Raw genomic sequence first — 7,004 nt, 5'->3', positions numbered from 1 at the left:
GATACTGATTTTGGTGTGTTTTAACAATTGAATTGTGTATTTTTATCGGTTTAATATTAATTTGAGAAACATTTGCGCAATTATCGCAGGGCCTACAAATTTAGTATCACCATCTTTTTATTCTACCGGGCCTGCGCTTTCAGAAAATATATGGTTTGGGGGGTCTTTTACAAACGCTAGCAACGCAGCAGTTGAAAATCAAATCAATAGGAAAAAATTGCAGAAAATTCAAAAATGGCTTGGCCAGCTGATTTGAAAAATGTTCCGGAGGGCTTGGCAGCGAAAGGGTTAATGAACATTTATATAATAATTTTATCGTTGTCAAGTATTTAATACTTTGACCTTTTTGTATTGCTACACAGATGTAAACATCTTTTCATATACATAGAAACATTTATCATCTTCAAACCGGATTTTATGAATTTATATCAATTTCTACAATTATCACATTACAGTCACATTTTTATAATTTTTATTGAACCAAAGAGACAATCAATAGGATTTTTAAAACTGAAGATAGACAGGTTATTATTTGTTTATATCTAAATGTTCTATATTCACACATGTGGCATGGTGATTTTAATAGCACACATGTGGCATGGTGATTTTAATAGCAGTTTCTAACAGCTGATCTCTGTTCATCATTTTGGCACTTCACTGACTCGCTGGCCATGAGTAAGCTGCAACCTGGGCACTTGCTACAGAAGATCCACACTTTGCTTACTGTTGGATCTGAGACTATTTTCCCTTACTACCTTCGAAGAGGATTGTTGCGGGTTTCGGTTATCTCTCAGACGTACAGTTCATTTGTCATATACATAGACTATATTGCTTACTGTGCACACAGTGCAGCCACTGGCCTGCTCTATTGTTTGAACTATTCAAACAATATTTGAGATTGAGATTGTTTGAACTATTCACCTAGTGATTGCCGTAACAACTACATTGTTTCCCCCTACACGCAGCAGTTGTTTTTTTTTTCATTTCATTTCATTATTCATTACTGGTGAGTGCTGTTCAATGCTTAAAGGAGAGCTATGAGGTTAGTGATTTACACTCATCCCCACAGTTAGAGCCGACGTGTGACAATGAAACTGTCACACTTCGACTCTATAGATCGGGAAGTGAGCGAACACATACCTCCGCTGGCTCACTTCCTTATCTCCCTGCAGATAGCGGGGGACGGTCAGTCACCGTACCCCACAGGGATTCCTTTCTCCGATTTCTCCAGCGCTGACTGGAGGAACAGACAGTGAGGGGGCAGGTGCAGCTGCCTCTAGATTGGGAGAGCCAGCTGTCAATCAGCCAGCTGGATGGATCTCGACAGTATTGTTGGGATACGACCCAGGTGCGCCCCTCTTAATATATAGTGGGCAATAGCCCGCTATATACTGAGCTTTGGGTCACGGGAGGAGATTAGTATATGTCCTACCATGACCCTAAAAAGAACTATGGGATAAAAAGGTTAACCAGTAGTCGTCTTTAAATGCTATGTTCTGTTCTGCTCTTGTTTTTGTCTGTGTCCTTATTGGAAAGAATTCTAATCACTTCTTGATTGGAAGGAAAAGCCCCCCAATAGTGACAAAAGTTGGAACAAAATCCTTTTGGCATTGCTATCCCTTCTTTCCAAAACAAAATATCTGTGTATTTTCCATTAACCTATTCAGACAAAATAAAAAATATATTTAAACGATTGTGCTACTAAACAGGATACTAAGAAATCCTCTAAACATTTGCTTTAAAACTGATCTACAGGGAAAACCTTTTTTGTACATACCACTTAATACCAGCAGGTGGAATGCTCCAAGCAGGTGCAGCAGACTCTGCATGAAAATAGATCTGCAATGTGACATCATACGCCCTTCTCTTCAGCCAGCTGCTTTTCATCTCTGAATTGTGCTAACACTGTTCTTTACATTTAGAAAGCTAAATGTGAGATTGTAGTCCATTGCTGGAGCGAGTTTGGAGCGTTGGCTACTTTACAATGGACACCAGGGACAGTGGGAAACAAAAGTAGCCACCCTCCAGAAGTGAGGACAGTGTTGGCACCAGTGTCCGATACCTGAATGCATTTTTAGGATTTAACTCCTGAGTTTGGTGTCACTTTTTAGGTTCTCTCTTCAGTTTGTTCACTTTATAATTGCTTCTCCTTCAATACAAGTCTACGGGAATGAAAAAGCAGTTTGGAGCAGGTCAAATGCACCTGTAATGAGTTTTGAATGATGCCAGAAGTTTCCCAAACTGATGTCAAAAGCATGCTGCATTTGCCCACTGAAGTCCTTCAACACTTGCACTAAATCACAAGTGCCTCCTGTGATTTGCTTTCCTTTAAAAAGTTTTAAAAAGTCCACTAACTTTTTGGAGGGTGTCTGGATTACTTTGTGTCTAATATATAATCTATCACAGTGTTAGTGTTGTGTGTTGTAAAGTAGGTGGCTACTTTACAACACACACAGGGACCATGGGGAACAAAAGTAGCCACCCTCCAGAAGGAAGGACAGTGTCAGCATGAATTCAGAAATTATATGAGGATCTACAGGCGAATGATACACAAATAAGATACATTTTTGTTAATAGGTACTATTTTTGATAAGGTACTAATGCATTTTTAATAGGGCTGTTACTGATTTAAAAAAATTTAGATTAATCGAACACGAAAATTTTAATCGATTAATTTCAATTAATTATAACGCACATACAGATCCAACTACATTGGTCTATACACATACAGCACAGCAATGAAGTAATAAAATCAACTAGGATCACACTAATCTGAGTTGTCCCACTCAAGCGGCGGCCATATTGAGTGGGGCACCTGAGATAAATAACGTGCTGGATTACTATGATCCTAGTTAATTTTATTACTTTATTGCTGTGGTCTATGTGTATAGGGCAATGCCGCGGCTGGCGCTCGTGCAGAAGAACTTTGGGAGTTGGGACTATCAATAGAACACCGGCCCAAACCTCATAATGAAGGACCTAACCTTTCTGCATGAAAGACATTTTAATAACTTTTGTGCAGAGAATTTTTTAGGTGAAGGGTAAATGTGCTGAAGAAGCCATTTATAAATAAGAAGTGCAGTTGCAGGAAAATATTTTTTTTTAATACAAACCAACTTTCAATAGGAACAATGCTGTTGTATACACTAAAGACTAATTTCCATTCCGTTTTGCCTTGACACAGAATTATAAGCACCTAGATCACAATATCTCACCAGTGCGATAAAAAGTGCATAATAAGTACAAAGTTATTGAACAAAACAGAACTGTAGCAATTATATTACCCGGTAGTTGTGACACTATGTTGGCTTTTTTCTTTAAATCAATGAGGTTGAGATAAACAGCCTTAGTTCCCATTCCTGTCATAGATTACTATACGTTCAAAACCTAACGAAGGGAAGGGGGGGAGGAGTTCGGTGACGTCACAGACATCAGCGTCACCGGACCCCTTTCCTTCGTTAGCCGACGGAGCCACTTGGGGAAGGGGGGAGGAGTCCGGTTACGTCTATGTCCGTGACGTCACCGGGACTCCTGTAAGACCTGGTAGCCGGCGGAGAGGTGCGTTTTCATTTTAGATCAAAATAATTTTAATCGATCAAAATTTTAACGATAAATCGAGAAATGAATCGTTAATTTCCTCAGCCCTCATTTTTAAGCTTTACCCCTGAGTTTCGTGTCACTTTAATACACATAACTATGCAGCATTAGTTTTGGAAAGGAGTAAGCTCCTCATAATGAATGCTTCAGTCATGGGTGCATGCACTGATTTCAGATCTCCCCTCAGGAAGTTCTTTGCATAAATCACCACAGAGGAGTTGGAGTTGGTCCAGCTGGTTTAACATAAAAAGAAAATGGAGGAATAAGGCCTCCTTTTGATGGTCTCTCAGGAGAGACTTTGTAGACTCAAGTGTCAATGGATAAAAGGAGCAGGATTTTGATTATTCCCATAGCTGAAAAAAATCAAAAAGATGATAACCCTTTTAGTTGAAACACTTGGGGGAATGCCTGTTGTTTTTGTTTTTTTGTGGTATTTGACTTCAGGAACAGAAAAATAATACATTTTTGAGGAGTGAAATTAAGCTTTTAAAATGAAATAAACTGAAAGCAATGTATTTCAATGCAAGGAGTGGTATGATAGCCTGAAGGAACCAGGTTTATGCAAGAAGCCAGTATTTAAAAAAAAAATGTTCTTCCCCTCAGTTTAATGTCCTACCTCACGTGTCAAAACACTCATCTTTATTTTTCTGGAGTCACATTTTAGCATTTATTTAAATCCATTGGAACACTAGGAAGTAATGTGGTTCCCCTATGCATTCTTAATAATATAGCCTTTGTAAAAAGGCTTACCAATAAATTGATGCATATGTTTTCAGACTAACAATGTGCAAACTGTTAAGGCTGCAGAAGTAAACCTACCAGATTCTAAACGTTTGTGTAAACGAATAATACTGCCAAAATGCAGACTGTGCCTTTCTAAAGTTTCCGATCTTTTTCACCTTTGGTGCCCATTGGATTCAAGGCCCAGAGTGTTTTACAGGGCCTAGAATTCTGCCCAGCTCAGGATTAACCTCACTCGCGCAATTGAGCACTCTACTAATAAGATTTCGGTGTCCATTTGACTTTAGAATTAAATGACTTAGAATCCAGAGTCTTCACAGAGACGCAGAAACTGCATTGAAGAATAACCACTGTAGAAAGTCACTAAAAGGTTCCTTCCCCACCCAACTGCAAGCTTAGCCATAGACAATGTCAAAGACCTCAGTGGTTTAATGTACATATCTCTGGCCTATATGTCTAGGTCTAATAATCATTTTGCAGATTTGTATTCCTGCACATTTGTCCTGCATTTGCAACAGAGGTTGCATTAGAGATTGCAATTAAAAAAGGAAAGTGTATATATTGTTTAAAGTACAGCTCTATGTTCATTATTACTGTAGTAGTGGGTGGACCAATGAATCACAAATAAAAAGTCTGGGATTTGCTGCTCAAAGTATCATCCTTTTTTGGGGTGTAAAATATTAGTTTGTGCCTCGGTTTTTACATTGCAATTGTTAATATGTACTTAGCAGTAAGATAGAATGGTAAGCATACATTTATATAACTCCTGTCAAATAAGTGATGTCTGTAAGCGATTCTAGATACCATCTGTGTTCAGTAGGAAACAGAGCAAAAACAAAAGTCTAAAGCGCTACTACCAATTGAATTCAAAGTTTGTGGGGTGTTGAGGCCAGAATGGCTTGAGGTATACAGGATGTATGTGAGAAAATCCTCAGTTGGGTGTCAAAGGAGTAAAGGAGAAAGAGATAACAGTTAAAACATGGGTGTTGGTACCATGTGTAAAACGTGTAGTAACTCACCATTAGGTTTTCATGGATGTGCTGTCATCGACGTCGGGATCTGTGCAGGACAGGGTTGATTGGAGGTCGTCTTGCGGTTTCTTCTGTGCTGATTGAAGTATTGCGGCTTGCTGACCGTGTCAGCGTGCTGGTAGGCAGCGGCGTGGGGCTGGAGAGGTGGCGGTCTTATCCGCTGGTGCCAGGGGTGAGGATGTCCAGTGCGTTGGTGGATGGGGAGACGCTGATTGTGTTCCTTCTGGGAAGTGGTGATGTCTGAGAGATGTGCGGCGGAAGTTTTGCTTTCTTGTCGTGGTGCAGGCGCCGCAAGTGCTGGTCCGCCCGAGGATGGTGGCCCGGGCGTCCCAGACGCGGGGCGAAAGTTCCTGTTGTCGTGGCAACGCGGTTCGAAGACTGTCTTCCTTGTCAAGCCAGGGTGAGGGTGAGGGATCTGGCGGGAGATTTTAAACGAAGGGGCGGGGGGCGTGGTTATGGCGCATTTGCGATACGGGGTATGTTCAGAAGCGGGACTGTGTGAATAGTGTGTATTGACCTGAACTGAATACTGGTCATGAGAGAATGGGCTATGAGCTGAAATAAATTGTTTGGGGTGAATGATCATGGAGGGTTAAGTAAGGAGTACTATATCATATTATGGTGCTGATTTCAAGTTCCTCATTGAGGCCATGGGGAGAAAGTGTGTTGAGCTTCTAAATCCAATAAGTTTCCTGGGATCTGGGATCTGCTAGATGACAAACACTTGTAGGAATTTAATATTTTTCTGGTGTTTGCAAAGGAAGTGGCGTGGGACACTGTGTTCAGTATTGCCTTTTTTCAATGTATCTTCTGTGCTCCCCTAGGCATTTACGTAAGGGGCGGATGGTGCGGCCTATATATAGAAGGTTACAGGGGCATATCAGGCCATAAACGACATGATCGTGGGCGCAGGTGATGAACTGATGTATGGGAAATGTGTTCCCAGAGCTGTCTTGGAAAGAGGTTTGGCCATGAGTTCTATAGGACTCGAGTCGCAAAACTTTCCAGTTATACAGTAGGAAAACTGCCCCCCAACCCTTTTGCTATATCCCAAAAGTAACATTATTTGAAGTATTTACTATAAAACTGAGCACCCGAATACATTTTTGGTAACCAATCAGGATACCCGGACAATTTGAATTCTGGACCTCCTATAACTCTTGTTTTCTTTGGATTTTGAATTCAGTTGTTGCATTTAATTATAGAAAAAAAAAAAGTGTAAGTGTTTAATATTACTTTACCTAAAGATATCTGCAAACATAAACATGAGTCTACCTGATCATTTATTGGTGATCATGCCTGTAAGCCCTTCTGAAATTTCTCTGGCTGATCTAAAACTGACCATACAATCTGATGGTACAATTTCCTTTAGATTGTCCTCGTGTTTCTCTAGCTACAACTTTCCTTCAGATGGTAAAGAAGGAAAGGAGATGTGAAGTAAAGGATAATCTGTACATGCTTTTCATGTAAAAAGGGAAAAGAAATATAACGTCCATACCTTTTTTGTAAGTAAAGTTTGTTCTGAATTCTGTGTTTAGTTCACCCAGATTACAGAGATGCAGAAATTGTGTGGTGGTTAAAAAAAAAAAAAAAAAAAAAAGCTTTCCCAAAAAAAATGAGTTTGTGGCAATTTTT

At 39.9% G+C, this 7,004-nt stretch overlaps 1 protein-coding gene across 2 annotated transcripts in view; it reads left to right on the top strand.

Moving 5' to 3' along the window:
- The window catches only part of THOC2 (THO complex 2), a 132,702-nt gene that overhangs the window by 108,305 nt on the left and 17,393 nt on the right, over positions 1–7,004 (top strand). The window lies entirely within an intron of this gene.

This window comes from Nanorana parkeri, unplaced genomic scaffold (genome assembly GCF_000935625.1).
Source record: "Nanorana parkeri isolate BGI_ZX_2015 unplaced genomic scaffold, ASM93562v1 scaffold349, whole genome shotgun sequence".
Lineage (NCBI taxonomy): Eukaryota > Metazoa > Chordata > Amphibia > Anura > Dicroglossidae > Nanorana > Nanorana parkeri.
This window is presented reverse-complemented; position numbering and strand designations above follow the sequence as displayed.